Raw genomic sequence first — 18,941 nt, 5'->3', positions numbered from 1 at the left:
TTTTTAGTGCCTTTACTTCATAAAATAAAGAAAACCTGAATTCAGGGTCAGATGCAGTGGGTCACGCCTGTAATTCCAGAACTTTGGGAGGCCGAGGTGGGCAGATCACTTGAGGTCAGGCGTTCAAGACCCACCTGGCCTACATGGTGAAACCTTGTCTCTACTAAAAAATACAAAAATTAGCCAGGTGCAGTGGTGCACACTTGTAATCCCAGATATTCAGGAGGCTGAGGCAGAATCGCTTAAACTCGGGAGGTGGAGGTTGTAGTGAGCTGAGATTGTACCATTGCACTCCAGCCTGGGTGACAGAGCGAGACTCCGTCTCAGAACAAACAAAAAAAACCCCTGAATTCAAACGACTACCACTACCAACACCACCACACGCAAACACACGCACATACACACACATGAACACAGGCTCCACTAGCTATTTACAAATGGGACACTGAGGCACAGCTCTTCCTCTTGCCAACCTGCTCGTTCATCCCTGATACAGCTGCCATTTCCATAAACAGATCATCATTCTCCCACGGACTCAGGTCTTAGACCTTGAAGCTGGGACTAACAGACTCGCAACTGGCAAGAAAAAACCCACAGGTAACCATTCTCTGCAGGCCCCCTTCTCTAGGAGTGCAGTCACTCACCCACACTCCTGCCCAGGGTCTGCCAGGCACGGCTTCACTGCAGGCTCCATCTAGGGTGGTACATCAGGTAAGCAGTGTGCCAGGTAAGCGGTGAGCCAGGTAAGCGGTGTGCCAGTTTAGTGGCACCTCCCGAGTTCAGTCCCGACTGTTGGAGAGTTCTCTTTTATGCCAAACTCCCGTGTAATGACCACTCACGATTCCCATGTCTGCGTTGTGGGAGTCACTATGAACCACTCTAATCCCCCTTCCATGGAACATCTTGCCAAATATTTGTTCCTTGAAACTTCCTTCTCTCAGGCTAAACATCCTGAGATGTCTTTTTATGCGATTCCTTACAAAACATCATTTTAATTACTCCTCAATCTCGGTTCTCTTGGCTCCCCTTGTTCTTCACAGACCATGGAGCTCAGAAGGGAGAGCATTACAGGTGGGGTCTGACCAGCTCCTACAGATCTGTTCTAGACATTATTCTCCTATTAATGCAGCCAGAGATCCAATCTAGATTTTTTATTTCTGATAGCTGCCTCATCTCTAAGTTTTATTTCACACATTTTGCTGCCAAGCTGCAGATCCACAGGTATCCTTTAAAAATGTCATCTTGTTGGATTCAGTCTACTGCACCAGTCTGTTGAGATCTTTTTGGACTCTGATTCATTAACATAATCTTCTCTCCCTCCCAAATCTACCACCTGAAAACTTGATCAGCCTGCCGTCAATGCCAATCTTCTTCTAAGTACTCATATACAACATGGAAGAGGGCAGGCCCAAGCGGGCAACTTGATACATCCTTTGGTGCAACAGTGGCCTTTGAACAGCACTTTTGAGGTGTGGTTGTACTGAACCATGTGCCATTCAGGGCAGGTGTCTCATGTGGCCCACATTTCTTCATCTCCCTGGTAGGACCTCGTGGGTGACTGTGACGAATGGGACTAATGATAGGCCTCCTCTTACTGTTGGTTGTGAAGGTTAAGTGTGAAGCTCTTCAAGCAGGGTATTACACACAATGAGCAGTCCAACACTGCCTTTAGTATGGAGAAGAGAAAACAATAATAAATGGTTCTCCAATTCCCAAACTACCTTCCTTACTGGCAACCATATACAGACATTAGAAAGCTGTAATCAATAGAAGGAGCACTGACATCTAAGAGCTGGAGTCTAAATCCCAGCTCTCCTTCCAGAATGTCCATGCTCTGAGGTTAGCAGTACCTCCCCTCTCCTGTGCTATAGGGAAGAGTCAATGACATGAGGCATGTAAAAGAGGTTTCAAAGTTGAGTCAGACTATGCAAACATAAAAGAATAGTATGATGATTACTGTTATAAATAAGTCAAGATACCATTTCCATTGGCAGAAACCTGCCTGAGAAGCCAAGGAGGAACTTATAGATGTACTCAGGCTGCCAGGAGGAACAGGTCTTTCAGCACACAGCAGCTGGATTACTTCGATAATGAGATTCCTGATCTCCTCTCCTGGTAGCAATCACCTCCTCTCTCATCTCAGACCAAAGCCGAAGCTGGCTTTATAAAGAAAAAGTAGTGGGTCTTCCTACCATACTCGCAGAGGGGCCCCTTAGCCTGTGGGAACACACTTTCTCTACAGGGTCCCCTTGTAGACCAGGACCTGAGTATTAGCAGCAGGGAACCGGCAGGTGATGAAGGGCCACAAGGGTTGCTTTTAGCTCCCCTATGACTTGACCCAGTCAATCCCTGAGCTTCCATCATGGATGGCGGTTTCTAAGAACACCAGGCTTTAGGCTCTGACATTCTCAGGGCAGGCTCTCAGAAACCCTGTTCTCACTCCAGCTGAGGATGTTGGTGTCTTCAGGGAAGAAATGGTCTTCACTAAAAACCAATCTTGGAAACATTTTGCAAAGCATGGTCACAGGCCACCTGTTGGCCTTTAGAATCTCAGGATCAAGGATATTCCACAGCAGGGGAAGAAGGAGAGGAAATGGCATAGCCAACCACATGCCTCTGGGAAGAAAGCAGCATTAAGATGGGAGGCAACAACTAACATAAATGAATTTTCCTCTCCTCATCCATCTAAGGTTAGTCTCCCAACTTCCAGGGGGAATGAACACTAAGGGCAGATTAAAAAAAAAAAAAAACACAGATGCTCTCTGACTTGCAATGGGATTATATCTGGATAAACCCATCATAAATTGAAAATATCGTAAGTCAAAAATGCATTTAAGGGCCGGGCACAGTGGCTCATGCCTGTAATCCCAGCACTTTGGGAGGCTGAGGCAGGCGGATCACCTGAGGTCAGGAGTTCAAGACCGGCCTGGCCAACATGGTGAAACCCCATCTCTACTAAAAATACAAAAATTAGCAGGGTATGGTGGTGGGCGCCTGTAATCCCAGCTACTTGGGAGGCTGAGGCAGGAGAATCCCTTGAACCCGGGAGGTGGAGGTTGCAGTGAGCTAGGATTGTACCATTGCACTCCAGCCTGGGTGACGAGAGTGAAAGTCCATCTCAAAAAAAAAAAAAAATGCATTGAATACAATAACCTACTGAACATCATAGCCTTAGCCTACCCTATCTTAAATGTGCTCAGAACATAAGCTGCAGTTGGGCAGAATCCCCTAACACAAAGCCTATTTTATAATACAGTGCTGAATATCTCATGTAATGTATTGCATACTATATTGAAAATGAAAAACAGAATGGTTACATGGGTACTTGATGTACAGTTTCTACGGAATGCATGACACTTCTGTACCATCTTGAAACCAAAAAATCATAAGTCGAACCATTGTAAGTCAGGCACCGTCTGTATCTATATGTAATTGTTGGCAAGACACTGAGAGGTTTATGCCAATGAATCTATTAACAGATCAGGGAGTTGGCCCAGAAAGGCGATGGGAGGGAAGGGGCCCAGAAGGGAAGGTAACAATTCCTGACATCGTTTCTGGAGCCTACTGGTCCACAAGCTTCCCTTACTCAACCTATCCCTAATAAGAGTCTCTCTTGAGACAGGTGGGCTGCCACAGTCACCTAAGAATCATTATAAGCCACATGAAAGCGAATTCAGACTTTCATAGCCACTGATGACTTTTAAACATATTCCTGTCTTTCTCTCATTGCATTTCCTTTGACTATGCACCCACACAGAGATGGTGCCTGGTTCTATAAACGGATGCATGAGAGGAAAAAACTCACAGATGAATCTGTACCCCATGGAGGTTCCTGCAGTGTTCTGAGGCTGAGGCAGGACCAGGCTTGGTCAATTGGTGTTATGGGTTAAATTTGTCCACTTCAGACTTCATATGTTGAAGTCTTAATCCCTAGTACCTGAGAATATAAGCACATTTGGAGAGAAAGTCTTTGAAGAGGTGACTAAGTTAAAATGAGGCCATCAGGATGGGGCCCTAATCCAATAGGATAGGTGTCCTTAAGAAAAGGAAGGGACGACAATGGCACAAGTCCAGAGGGTGGATCACATGAAGAGGCGGCAAGAGGGCAGCCATCTGCAAACCAAGAAGAGGCCTCAGGAGAAACCAAACTTGCTGCCACCTGAATCTTGGACCTCCAGCTTCCAGAATTGTGAGAAAATAAACTTTGGTTGTTGAAGCTACCCAGGCTGTTTCATTTTGTTATGACAGCCCTACCGTACCAAGACAATTGGTTCACCTAAAAACCATGCAAGTTCACCAGATCAGGGAGAAAAAGTGCAGGACGGAGGCAGAGGCCCAGGAGATGCATCCTCCTCCTTGGGCTGTGTTTCAGAGCAGTGTGACAGAGCAGAAATGCAGCCTGGCTTCAGCTACCCGCACGAGAGCATTCTTTCATGCATTCCCACTGACCGCGAGACCCACACCACTACCTCACTGACACCATACCCACTCACTCCAAGGCTTTAGTCATACAAAGAAAACAGCTATTCTATATTGTTCTTCGGTGCTCTTATAACGTTTAACCATGCCTTTTACTTAAATAATTCCAGGAACTGGACTTAAGAGATCCAAAATATGGAACCAAGGTTGCAGAGTGTCCCACCTCAGGAAGGAATGCTGAACAACTGATTTACAGCCTTGTTGTTGCCAGCCAGACCACCAGATGGCCCATGACTCAAGACAATCATCACAACCAGATACATTGACTTGCATACCCTACCCCCTCACATGCTTTGCCCAGCCCAGCCTGCATACCCTACCCTGATATCAATTCCTGTGCTTCACCTAATAAAAAAATCTCAACTGGGGCTGGGTGCGGTGGCTCATGCCTGTAATCCCAGCACTTTGGGAGGCTGAGGCGGGCGGATGGCTTGAGCTCAGGAGTTTGAGACCAGCATGGGGAACATGGAGGAACCCCCATCTCTACTAAAAATACATAACTTAGCTGGGCATGGTGGCATGTGCCTGTAGCCCCAGCTACTTGGGAGGGTGAGGTGGGAGGATCACCTGGGTCCAGGAGGTAGAGGTTGCAGTGAGCCGTGATCATGCCACTGCACTCTAGCCTGGGCAACACAGAGCAAGACCCTGTGTCAATTAAAAAAAAAAAAAGAAAAAATCCCAATGGGCTCTTTTCAGAGGGTCAGTCACGGATTTCTCTCTCTCTACCTTATGCTCGGGCATAAGCTCCAATGAAGCCTTGTCTGGGAAGGCTCTTTTGGCCTCATGTCAATTTCTATTGCACCGAGTACCCAAGAACCCATGGTCAGTAACAGCAAGGTCAAGGTGAGACAAATCTCCTAATCGCTGACAACTGGCAAAGTCTGCCTGTCCTGAAGACCTGAAGCTGAGGTACTCTACAAGTACAAGGAGCAGGTGTGAGTAGCTGGTCTGAAAAGTTATGACTCCAGGCCATAGTCTAGGAGTGACCAACTCCTTTTATCAGCTTACTTTCTTGTTTCACCTCTTACCCAAAAAGTAATCTGATTACTCGTTCTAATTAATCTATATGTCATGGGTGTCGTTCCAGAAAAGACAAGACCTTGGGGGTGAATGGACTAATGGCAAAGTGAGGTCACTGTTAGCAGACTCTCAATGGTTTGACGAAATTACACAGACCATCTGGCCCAGTGCTGCCTTTGGCGGGGAATTCACTGGTCTCTAGGTTCTGCCTGGGTGCCTCGGTCTTCCTGGAGTGTAGGGTGGACAGAACCATTCCCCAGGGTCCAAGAGAGAAGGGGTGGGCTCACAAATGCTCACTGCTGCTAAGGGGCCCAGCTGCTCCGGATCAATTATGTTTTAACAGCAGCTATGTCATTGGGGCTGGGCTGGAGGGAGGAATCAAAGTGAGGAAGGAGGGTGCTTCTAAGGTATTGGCAGACCAGTGTCTGGAGGGCCTGGGAGGGGCAACGTGCTCTAGGAGACAGAGCTGAGGGGCCTTTACTTTCCCAAGGATGGCAGGGTGGGCGGGTTTGGCTCATTCAAATGCAAAAGCCTTTCAGTATTCACTGCCACTCCTCCTAGCTCCAACAAAAGGCCTTTAGGTTCTCTTCACATCTTTCCATTCACTTGGGCTGTGGGGGTTATTGACACAGCCGGGGGAGCCCCTATAATCATACCTTGCTGAGATGCATACAAACCAACACACACCTCAAGCCTGACACCTTCCGAAGGTGGGCCTAAAGTCCTCCTGGTCCCAACCAGACACACGGAGGAGGCACAGGGAGGTGGAACAGAGGCCCCATACACAGGGGCAGGTTTGAATCAAATTAGAACAAAGAGTCCCTTAGCATCACGTCATAGCTAGTTAGCCCACAGCAAACGGGGGCATGAGGAGGCGAAGGTCCGATGGATCATGTCCGAGCCTGAGTTTTAGCTTCTCAGCTCCCCTGTGTGAGCCAGGCCTCAAAGCCAGGCTTTCCCTCCTAGGACCAAAGGGCTGGACTTGGCCCCCACCAGCTTAGTGGGGCCAGTGTGAGAAAGCACAGGACACACTCTAAACGTCAAAGACCTAAAGCAAGGAAGCCTCATCATTATTTTCTGCAAGGTTAGAGGAGACAAGGCACTTTTTTTTTTTGAGATGGAGTTTTGCTCTTGTTGCCCAGGCTGGGGTGCAATGGTGCGATCTTGGCTCACAGCAACCTCTGCCTCCCGGGTTCTAGCAATTCTCCTGCCTCAGCCTTCCGAGTAGCTGGGATTACAGGCATGTGCCACCACACCCAGCTAATTTTTTGTATTTTTAGTAGAGACAGGGTTTCTCCATGTTGGTCAGGCTGGTCTCGAACTCCCGACCTCAGGTGATCCGCCCGCCTCGACCTCCCAAAGTGCTGGGATTACAAGCATGAGCCACTGTGCCCAGCAAAAAAAAAGCATTCATATGAATGAGAGAAACATGGAGAAGAAAAGAAATCCTCTCTTGACAGCACTCAGCAGTTAGAACTATGTCAAGCCTCAGCCTAACGGTCACATTTACCACCTTGGAAATTTCCGTTTTCACTGTCCGTTCTCATTCATGTGATGCTGGGGGTGGGGATGGACCCATCTGTGTGGGACTCAAGGTCCTGGTTCTAAGCAGACCCGCTCCTCAGAAGGCCTTCCGTGAAGCCTAAATGATGTTTGTCGTCTTCTCCTTCTTTTTCGATTTGTTTAATTTAAAATATTTAACCCGAGGCACAATGAAGTGTCTCATTTACAAGGTTCTCCTGGACCATTAGACTGGGACTCCACACTCATTATGCTGATGAACGCGCTACTTACTCATGCAAATTCCAGGAGCTGCAGACTCCGAGATGGGAGGTGCTCAAGGTACGATATCAAGGGCTGATTTAATTACACAGCCATTCAGTGGGCCAAGCACGGTAATTTTTAGCCAACTGTTCTAGTAAATATTACGGGAAACCCTTTTATAGAGTGCTAATTCTGGCTTAGTGTTTTCGCTAAGCTTTAGTTCTTATTCAAAACATGCACATGGGCCCCCAAAGATGCTACCACCAGGCCAGAAAATCACACAGATAAAGCATGAGCCGGTATGCCATCTTGCAGTCAATCATCCTTTTAAAAATGTGATAAACATCTGCATATCACTGTCATTTAGGTGGGGACAAACTAAGATCCAGTAACTTCCCTGTGTCTGTCCTTCCTCCGGTCCCCTCCCCCATGACTCTGAGTCCTGCAGACTAGCCCTCGGGCAGGTTTTGGGTCACCAAATGCCACTGCTAGCGGCAGTTTGACAAAACAACCACTGTAAACTCATTTCAGACGTTTGAAACAATACCCAATCACTGCATCCACCCTCGAGGAGCGCCCCAGAGGAAATGGCATCATTACTTTCATTTTACTCCGTTTGTGAACGACTAAAGGAAAACAACACGTCCTAGGACTCTCTGAAATGTTATCAAGTGACCCCTAAGAAATTAATCATCAGAAGCTAAAATAACCCTCTGCAGCACATAGACTGCCGTTTCTCTAAGTGGAGAAACAAATTTCACTTTCCATAGTTGGAACAGAAACTCTTATGCATCCCCGTTTCTTCAAAAAAAGTCTATAAATAACCTAGGATCAGCAAAATTATGCAAAACATCCTGCTAGAAGAAGAAATGTAAACTAAAACCACTTACAGAGAGACTCAGGCTGCCAACTTAATCTGATGCTACGACGACTGTAAACATGTTGTACTTTTGGAACCTGACGCGATCCACATTAGCACGGATGTCATTAAAAAAAAAAAAAAAAAAAAAAAAAAAGAGAGAGACAGAAAGAAAAAGGAGGAAAAAAATCGCAACGACTAAACAACAACAAAAGCCCAGCCCCAAAACAGAGCAACGTGATTCGGTATTCTGCACGGTGCACAGCCCGACGGCTGACCAGCTGCAGTCAATACCAGCTATCCGTGCTTGCACACGCCAACTGTTTTGACTACAGGCACTTGTTAAACACAGAGTTTCAGGTCCTACCAGTTGGACACCAGAAGTTCATAGAACTGACCCAGTGCCAAGAACAACAAGCACAGAAAGCGAACTGGCTGCCTCGTGCGGGTGTTTTCGTTAACTGTTTATGCAAACCCCAAAGCAATTGGGTAACAATTAAGAATAAAAAAGAACTTCAATAACAAAAGCAAAAGATTACCACCTTGAAGGAAATGTAGATATTGGCAGCTGAAGGACAGACGTCGTGCTACTTTATTGGTGGGGTGGGTGGGTAGTTTTCGGAGAGAACTGGTTGGGGGAGGGGGAGGTGTCACATGACACACTGCAGTTATTAGCAGAAGGAACTGGGTGCTTCCTCGAAGCATCTTTTAGAGATTGACTTAGATGTTGCAAATGTGGAGGCTTTACTGCACATCTGGGGGTGATGGCAGGAGCACTAGAATCTGTCAGTTGGTAAATCCCATAGAAAAAGAAAGGGACATGCTGGCTGAATCTTTCTTTCTTTTCTTTTTCCTCCTTCCTTCCCTCTTTCCCTCTTTCCCTCCCTCCCTCCCTCCCTCCTTTCCTTTCGTTCCTTCCTTCCTTCTTTTCTTAAGATGGAGTCTGGCTTTGTCACCCAGGCTGGAGTGCAATGGCGCTTTCTTGGCTCACTGCAACCTCTGCCTCCTGGGTTCAAGCGATTCTCCTGCCTCAGCCTCCTAAGTAGCTGGGATTACAGGCATGCACCACTACACATGGCTAATTTTTGTATTTTTAGTAGAGACGGGGGTTTCGCCATGTTGGCCAGGCTGGTCTCAAACTTCTGACCTCAAGCAATCCACCCGTCTCGGCCTCCCAAAGTGCTGGGATTATAGGCATGAGCCACCGCACCCAGCTCCTTCTTTTTTAGAGACCTTTTGCTCTGCTACCTAGGTTGAAGTGCAGGGGTGCCATCAGAGCTCACTGCACCCTTGAATTCCTGTGCTCAAGCGATCCTCCTGATTCAGCCTCCTAAGCAGCTGCACCACTGCACTTGGCTAATTTTTAAATATTTTGTAGACATGGAGTCTTCCCACCAGGCTGGTCTCAAACTCCTGGCCTCAAGCGATCCTCCTGCGTTGGCCTTCCAAAGCACTGGGATTACAAGCATGAGCTGTCATGCCCAGCAGAAACACTTCTTAAATTGCTTATTTTAACAGGCTTTTCCATTTTTCCCAGAGTGCATCAAGCAGTATCTCATTGTAGGACCAAGAGAATTAACCAAATAAAATTTTAGTTACCTGAGGAGTTCAGAAAACAATTCCAAGAGAACCTGTGTGTGGATGTAAGAGTGAGAAAATTTTTTTTTGTTTTTGTTTTAAATAGAGACAAGGTTTCGCTCTTGCCCAGGCTGGAGTGCAGTAGTTCCATCATAGCTCACTGCAGCCTTGAACTCCTGGGCTCAATGAATCCTTCTGCCTCAGCCTCCCAAATAGCTGGAACTATAGGTGTCTGCCACCATGCCTGGCTCATTTTTAAAGTTTTTGTAGAGACAGAATCCCACTATGTTGCCCAGGCTAGTCCTGAACTCCGGGCCTCAGGCAATCCTCCCGCCTGGGCCTCCAAAGTGCTGGGGTTACAGGCTTGAGCTAACGTGTCTGACCGAGTGAGAAATTTTAAATTGCTGGGTGGACTTAAATCTAATGCCCCATCCATCCATCCATCTAATTTGAAGAATACAATGTCACTCCCTTCCCACTCCACAGGTTTTGGGGAAAGTCATGAGTAAGTAGAAACAGGCTGTTTGGAAAAGCCACGGTGACTGTGGGCCAGCTTCACATTTGTTCTGGAGAGCAAAGGTTGCTCCTTTGGTTTTGGGGCCACCAGCGCCATGGTGGTGAACAGGAACCCACATGGTGGCTTTCTCTTTCCTCTCAAAGTAACCCACATTTTATTACCCACTATATATAGAAACTGTTTCACTGGGATCTGAAATGGAGCCACCCCGGAGTGAAATGCAGCAGTTGCCTGACACATCACAGGAGAAGAGCAAAGGCAACTTAGCACATCCAAGACCAAGGAAGGAGCAGTGGAGGAAGAAGTCTGAGGTGGGGAAAGGAGGAGGGTGGAAGGGATGTAGTAAGAGAAGTTTCAGGTCCTGAGGGAGAAATGAGCGTTTTTTTTTTTTGTTTTTTGTTTTTTTTTAAGGCAGAGTCTCACTCTGTTGCCCGTGTTGGAGTGTGCAGTGGTGCCATCTTGGCTCACTGCAACCTCCGCCTCCTGGGTTCAGTGATTCTCCTGCCTCAGCCTCCCCAGTATCTGGGACTACAGGCGCGTGCCACTGCACCTGGCTAATTTTTGTATTTTTAGTAGAGATGGTTTCACCATGTTGGCCAGGCCAGTCTCCAACTCCTGACCTCAGGCGATCCACATGCCTTGGCCTCCCAAAGTGCTGGGAGTATAGGCGTGAGCCACCGCGCCTGGCTGAGAAGTGAGTCTTCAATCAGCCCTGTCCTCGGGGTCAGCAACCGTTAAAGTAGCCCCAGGATTTCTGTGGGTTAAAACCCCACAGTTTATGTTTCTTTCACGCACATTACATTATTTGATCCTGTGAGGTGGTAAGGGCAGCTATTATTACCGCCATTATAAAGGAGGGAAACGGGGCTCAGAGAAACCTGTGACTTTCCAAGTTACACACCCAGGAAAGCTTTCTGATGTCCAATCCTGGGTCTCAGCCTCATGGCTGGTAACGTATGCTGGTGTACAGCTTCATTATTCACAAAGCAGCTTAAAAGGGGCAGACTTTATTATTCCCATTTTCACAGGCAAGTAAACTGGGATTTGGAGAGGCTACGTGATTTGGCCAGGGCCACACTGCAAACTACAAACAGCACTAAGTCTTCCAACTCCTGGCCCGGCCCTCCTTGCTTCCCTCTATGGCGCTTCCAGAGAAAATAATAAAACTAAAATGGCCAATGGAGTTGTTTGACTGTAAAAGCACAACCTCAGTCAGGCACGGTGGCTCACGCCCGTAATCCCAGCACTTTGGGAGGCCAAGGCGGTGGATCACCTGAGGTCAGGAGTTCGAGACCAGCCTGGCCAACATGCTGAAACCTGTCTCTGCTAAAAATACAAAAATTAGCCGGGCGTGGTGGCTGGTGCCTGTAGTCCCAGCTACTTGGGAGGCTGAGGCAGGAGAATTGCTTGAATCTGGGAAGAGGAGGTTGCAGTGAGCTGAGATCATTGCACTCTAGCCTGGGTGCAGAGCAAGACTCCCTCTTAAAATAAATAAACATTAAATAAAATAAAAGCACAACATCGCCCTCAATTTTCTCAACACTCCCTGTCTTCATGGCTTTTCTAGTGTTTCACAGTGAATGTGCCTAACACGGAAGGGTTTCTTTCCACAGTGTAGGGGGAGCTTTGGACATCTGCACTCCAGAGCTACTATTTCAATGGAAAACAATCGTCTTGATCCAGTTTGCACCCTGTCCTTTGATTTGATCAGTTCACCTAAATGCCAACCCCTGGTTCCTTACCGAATCTGTCTAAGAAGCAGTGAAGTGGAATGTCCCAGCAGGCCTGACAGCTGTACGTTATGAAGCTTGTATGTCCATGGTGCACCACGGACATGTAGAGGGGATCTAGCTTAGCATATGGTTTGGTGGATCGCTTCTCTAACAGATGTTTCACAGTTAGGCCTTTGCTGAGTTCTTTGCAACAGGTCACTGAAGACATTGGACCAAATGTAGGTTTCCACTGTCATGTTCCCTTGTCCATGCCAACTGGACACACTCACAGCTGAATCTGGGCTGATATTACTATTAAGTGACACAGGCTAAGCAGGTTCACTGCAGGCGTTGGACATTTGCTCTGAGGGACAGGGTGGTGGGTTACTGCAGATGGCCAGCAGGTTTGCAGGTAGCGATGAATGGAGGTGTCTGTCAGGAAGTGAAGGTTCGGGGCCAGGATCAGAGATGTTGAATGTAGAATGCAGAGGGGAGCCTGTCAGGGGGTGATGGTTAGGAAGTTACAGAGCATTCTACCACCCCCTTATGAATCTGCCTGTCACATTTCTTTCTCCCTGATAGTACAACATAAGAAAACATACACCCAAAGGCCAGGGAAGTTGCGTGTCAAGGTGGACTTCACGTTGACTGTTATGAAGGTCACGAAGACTAATGAAATCTACATGCTCCTGTTGACTGGAAATGCTCTGCAGCTTGGTGGGAAGTATATGTAGTGCTTCCCACTGCTAGTGAATACTCACTCTCAAGGGGGTTTCTTTAGGTGGGTTTGGTAACCAGAGGACATTTGCATCCATGCTGACTGGAAGAATATGGTGCTAGGTGAATCAGAACAGTCTTGGCAGGGAAACTCGTGTGCTTGCAAGGTATAAAGTGAGGAGTATATTTCCATGTAACATGTGACTTCTCTGATCATAGAGCCCCACCCCACTCCCACTTTTTTGAAGCCAAAAAGAAGGACACATGATTTGACAAGCACTGGCATATTAAGGAAAGACAGCGTAGGCTATTTAAAATCAGAACTTCTGAAAGTCCATGAGGCCTAGCTACCGAACTTGTCATATCAAATTAAAGTGCGCTAATAGGGAGATATGGAATATTAGCAGAAATCTGTTGTAGTTAGACTGCATGCTTAACAAAAGCAGTTCCACCACAGACCAGACAAACGCTGTTTTGCTGATGCAGATAGAGAAGGGAGTTTGGGAAATGCTGGAGGGCTCATTCCATGCAGCCCATTGAGGATAAAGCTGGGGCCCCCTGCCCATGCCCTGGATGTTTATACTCCTCCGAGTGAAGGCAGCCGTATCAGACTCCATATGTGGAGGAGGAAGCTGGGCAGGGACCAGCACGGTCTGAACATGTGGAAAGCTGGCCAAAAAGAGGATGGAGCCAACACAGGATGGCGCCTGAGCTTTTGGGAGATACAGAGGCAAGGAAAGCATGTTGGTAGCTGTGGCTGCTACTGGTTGCAGGCTTGGCTTCAATGCTTGGGTTCTAGTGCCTGACCTTGCCATGCAGACTTCCCAGTAGTGTCCGCACTCGACTCAACATGCCTCACTTATACCCTGTTACCTGGATTCACAGGGGCTAAGCCAGTCTTGCCTGATCATACCAGCAACTAGATTTTGGCTTAATCCTTTGTGATGTGCCCCACAAACCAAGACGTTGTAACTGATGTCACAATGTCAGTTTTGCATTGATGGGACCACATATGCTAGATTTTTCTTTTTAAAAAAATAATTTTTTTTTTTTTTTTGAGACAGAGTCTCGCTCTGTCGCCCAGGACGGAGTGCTGTGGTGTGACCATTGCTCACTGCAGCCTTGACCTCCTGGGCTCAAGTGATCCTCCCACTTCAGCCTCTTGAGTAGCTGGAACCACAGGCATGTATAACCATGTCTGGCTAATTTTTATTATTTTTTTGTAGAGATGGAGTTTTGCCATGCTGCTCAGGCTGGTCTCCTGGGGTCAAGTGATCCACCTGTCTTGGCCTCCCAAAGTGCTGAGATTACAGGCGTGAGCCACCACGCTTGGCCATACACCAGATTTTGGGGGAGAGTGACTATCAACGTCAGCCAGCCTTAGCCTGTACTGCATTGCAGTTTGAAAGATGACTTTATGGTAAAAGTCTTAGATGTGGGTTGACTGGAATGCAGACCACTGGACTGAAGTTCCCTGAGAGCAGGTTCTGAGTCTCAGCCATCTTTGCAGGCTAGTGCCTAGCCAGAGCATAGAAACTTTGCTGTGTGTTTTAAATACATTTTTTGCATGAACAAAAGAAATATCTCTTAATCTGAATTACAAAGATATATGTATACCTTACTAGGCATATCTGGAAAGTGAATATCTTTATATTAAATATGCATCAAATTTGGTGTTTCTAAAAAGTTGTTTGTGGTTCAAGTTAGTGAGAAGGTAGAAAGGCTTTCCATTTAACATTTATAATGCCAAATCTTTAAAAAGATGTAGCCACGTTGGAACAGGGCTCTTTCCAAAAGATCTTCATTCCACTGTACTTTTTTTTTGTTTCTTTTTTCTTTTTTCTTTTTGGGGTGGAGCCTTGCTCTGTCACCCAGGCTGGAGCACAGTTGTGCAATCTCGGCTCACTGTCATCTCTGCCTCTCAGGTTCAAGCAATTCTCCTTCCTCAGTCTCCCAAGTAGCTGGGATTACAGGCGCATGCCACCACGCCCAGCTAACTTTTGTATTTTCAGTACAGACAGGATTTTGCCATGTTGGCCAGGCTGGTCTCAAACTCCTGACCTCAGGTGATCTGCCTGCCTCAGCCTCCCAAAGTGCTGGAATTACAGGCATGAGCCACCATGCCCGGCCATTTCACTGTATTTTGATTTCTTAAGTGGTATACTTTGAATGTTACTGATCCTTTTTTGATAACTCCAAGTCACTGTTACAGGCATTAATTGCTATAAAATTATGACTTTAGAGCCTACGACTGCAGCTGTCAAACTTTTTGACCCTGATTTACCTTAAGAAATGAATTTTACAGTGCAACCTAGTATTACAGATATGTAGATGAGAGACAAGTTCCCAAAGATAATACTTATCTTCGCTATCTAAAAAGCACTGTGATCTCTTGTCTGCCGTTGTTTAAAATGTTGGTCAGGATTCACTAAACTGATTGCCCCATCATCATGGGTGGTGCCTATGGTTTGCAAACACTGAGAAAGAATGCAGGGCTTTCAGCTTCCCCGCTTTCTGGCTTTTGCCTGTATTTTCCTGCAGTCTGGTGTCACTTCTTTTTACTGTGAAGGCCTGCCCCCACAATCCTCCTTAGAGTTCTAATTTCCTGAACTTGGAAATCAGACCATCAAGCTTGCTGGTATTATGTATAAACTGAGAGTAAACTGTTTCTCAATGACAGCCTGAAGGTGCCCTGGACCATGGTGTGGAGCTGAGGAGCAGTGACTCAGAGCCCCTCCGAGCGCTGTGAGCTCCTGGCTGGGTTCCCACACAGCTTCACTCAATGGCAGAACTCATGATACTGAGATATTATGGAACGCACCACCTGTAAACACCTGCATGTGCACACAATGTTTTCTTTTGTGAAAGGAATATTCCAATGACTGGGGCTGGTGGGGCTAGAAAATGACAAGGGGGGCTGGGTGCAGTAGCTCACGCCTGTAATTCCAACACTTTGGGAGGCCAAGGCGGGCAGATCACCTGAGGCCAGGAGTTCGAGACCAGCCTGGCCAATATGGTGAAACTCCGTCTCTACTAAAAATACAAAAATTAGCCAGGTGTGGTGGCGCACACCTGTTGTCCCAGCTACTTAGAAGGCTGAGGCAGGAGAATCGCTTGAACCTGGAGGCAGAGGTTGCAGTGAGCCGAGATTGCACCACTGCACTCTAGCCTGGGTGACAGGGCAAGACTCTGCCTCAAAAAAAAAAAAAAAAAAAAAAAAAAGAAAAAAAAAAAGAAAAAAAAAAGACAAGGTCTCCTGGCAGCAATGTTGCTCCATGAATGACCATATCTGAGCTCCTGTGTATGAGGAGGTTATTCCTAATTTACTGCCTCAGGCAGTTTGCAACGATGTGATACCTTGACTTTTCACCCTGAGCTGCCTTTGCTCTATTATTATTACTGTTGAGACAGGGTCTGGCTGTATCACCCAGGCTGCAGTGTAGTGGTGCATCTTGGCTCACTGCAACCTCCACCTCCTGGGCTCAAGTGATCCTCCCAGCCCAGCCTCCCCAGTAGCTGGGACTATAGGCGCACACTACCGCGCTTGCCTAACTTTTGCACTTTTTGTAGAGATGGGGTTTCACCATGTTGCACAGGTTGCTCTCGACCTCCTGAGTTCAAGTGATCTGCCTGCCTTCGCCTCCCAAAGTGCTGGGATTATAGGTGCGAGCCACCACGGCCGGCCCCGTGCCCTATTATTTATAGCTCCTCCTAGTGTACACTTTAACTGTCATGGATCTTTCCACTTAAATGCAAAAAAAGACAAACATTAATATATGAAATTTCAAAAGGTGTGTCAGGTTTGTGTGTGTGTAGATATCGTATATTGATTTCTAAAAATTACAGCAAAAGGGGTACATACTGTGCCCCTAAACAACCTAAATTACAAGCAATTAGGCACTGGTTAAGTAAATTATTGGCACATCCATTCAATGGAAGGCTGGAGATGCATAAAAATGATGATGCAGATCTATATTTACTAAAATGTATCCATGATAATTTTAGATGGAAAAAAAAAGCATGTTTCAAAGCAATGTCTGTAAGATTCCACTTTTATTTTAAAAATATAAAATATATGCATGTAGATACATATGTACAACACAGAGACAAACACATACACATAGAAAAAAGATTGGAAAGTTTTACATGGAAATAATTATTTTCTTATTTTACTTGTTTCGACTTCTGAAATATTGGCAGTTTTTGCAGTGCATTCCTTTTATAATAATAACAAAGGCAATTTTAACTTTGAAAAAAATAAAACTATATTATTATGTAAAACAGCACCTCTGTTTGGGGCACCACCCCTATTTGCACCCCATCCCATCCTCATGTCAAACTTTCAGAAGAGTTCTACTCATACAAAAAAGGGTAAGTTAAATGTTTACTAGATGATTCTTACATTAATGCATTTTATTTTTTTAGAGACAGGGTCTTGCTCTGTAACTCAGGCTGGAGTGCAGTGGTGTGATCACAGCTCATTGTAGCCTCAAACTCCTGGGCTCAAGTGATCCTCCTGCCTCGGCCTCCTGAATAGCTGGAACACAAACGTGAGCCACGGTGCCCAACTCATTAATTCATTTTAAAGCAAACCACTGGCTTATGGTTTTACTTTTAACAGTCATGTTCTCTTCCCTGATGGAATTATGGCGGTGGAAACTCTAGCAGACGTCTTGGCTAGTTACTTTCTTGGCAGAAGCAGGCTATGGGTCTCTCCAGCCTTGGAGAAGATAAGTTGAAAAGCTCACATGACCTATATTCTGATGCTACTTTTCCCAACCAGAGTCAATTCAAGTGTAAAACAATGTTAGTTTAAAGATGGAAATGATCCCTAACTCTTGCTAGTGTTTTTCTCTTTACAAAGTTCATTTGCATCCACAGCATAACTGGTATCTCATAGAAAACTGACTAGGGAGGGCAGGCGAGCAGAAGCATCACTCTCAGTTCACAGATGAGGAATCTAAGAGGGGCAACTTGCCCAAGGCCACCCTATGGGGACTGGTACAGACAGGATCCAAACCTAGTTTTCCTGGGTTTGTTCTTTTTATTCTGTGCCATTGCATTCTTTCTAGAAATAGAGAGATCATAATTTATCATCCCAACTAGACACCTTTGAAAGTAAAAGGGGGTGCTAAATGGATGGGCCCCAGTGCAAGAGGTATAAATTGTGACTCTCCCAGGCAAATCAGGACTTCTGGTCACTTTAGATATAACCCAGCGCCTTACACACACACAGACCCACAACACACACACACACACATGCACACAGAGCGAATCACACCTTTTAAATAGGAAAGAGAAATGCAACAGGGTAACAATGCCTATAAAGTGCTAGAGTATTAAAAAATAAAAATAAGTAAATAAAAAGTACTTGAGGCCTGGCGTGGTGGTGTGGTGGCTCACGCCTGTAATCCCAGCACTTTGAGAGACCAAGGCAGGCAGATCACCTGAGGTCGGGAGTTTAAGACCAGCCTGACCAACATGGAGAAACCCCATCTCTACTAAAAATACAAAAACATTAGCTGGGCGTGGTGGCGGGTGCCGGTAATCCCAGCTACTCAGGAGGCTGCAGAAGGGAGAATCGCTTGAACCCGGGAGGCAGAGGTTGCAGTGAGCTGAGATCGCGCCACTGCACTCCAGCCTGGGCAACAAGAGCAAAACTCTGTCTCAAAAAAAAAAAAAAGAAAAAAAAAGTACTCAAGTATAACTTGTATTTTATTGTTTGTGGAAGTTAGTCTGAGCTTTACCTTTCCAGGTCATCAGCTCCCAGGTAGTAAGAAAACAAAGTCTAGATTGGGCAACTGGTATTAATCAAAGTGGGCCACATTCCAAATGTGGCCAGTTTAAGTTTTTCTGCTATCCATATTGATCCAACATTCTGAACACAAAAAATGGGTTTTATTGTTGAAACTTACGACTTACTATAATCACTGCTAGAAACAGGCTTTTTACTGGTGCAATTAACGGTATTCAAGATATGTGGCCTGGCCAAAACCTTGAGAGACACTCCCCACCCTTGTATAAACAGGTATTAGAATCCAGCCAGGCCTGTCCCTTCAGAGACGGTGCTCCAGGCTGCCCTGTGTCCAGCCACCAAATCTGGATGGTTTATGAGGGGATGATGCTGCTTTGGGAAAACAGTGTAACAGTGTCCCCTCTCTAGAGTGTTCTTGTAGTTGCCTGGGGCGAACCTTTGGTGTCAGGTGTGGTTGGAAAACCTCAAAGGAGAGAGGGCTGGGCCTTTGTCAAGCTTCCCAAACAAGCTGAATCAACTGTTTTGTTTCTACTTGTCCAT

The 18,941-nt window shown here is 46.2% G+C and overlaps 1 protein-coding gene across 10 annotated transcripts in view; it reads right to left on the bottom strand.

The window, feature by feature from the left end:
- The window catches only part of LOC105475327 (ataxin 7 like 1), a 272,598-nt gene that overhangs the window by 79,558 nt on the left and 174,099 nt on the right, over positions 1-18,941 (bottom strand). Inside the window, exon 1 of one of the 10 annotated variants that reach the window (XM_011730480.3) lies at positions 8,154-8,243. The exons of the other annotated variants lie outside the window; for them this stretch is intronic. The gene's annotated coding sequence lies outside the window, so the exon portion shown is untranslated. Of the gene's footprint in view, positions 1-8,153; positions 8,244-18,941 lie in introns of those variants that run through there. 10 annotated transcript variants of the gene reach the window in all.

The sequence above is a fragment of the Macaca nemestrina genome, chromosome 4 (genome assembly GCF_043159975.1).
Source record: "Macaca nemestrina isolate mMacNem1 chromosome 4, mMacNem.hap1, whole genome shotgun sequence".
In the NCBI taxonomy this organism is placed as follows: Eukaryota; Metazoa; Chordata; class Mammalia; order Primates; family Cercopithecidae; genus Macaca; species Macaca nemestrina.
Note: the sequence above shows the minus strand (reverse complement) of the source record. Positions and strands in the feature narration are given on the sequence as shown.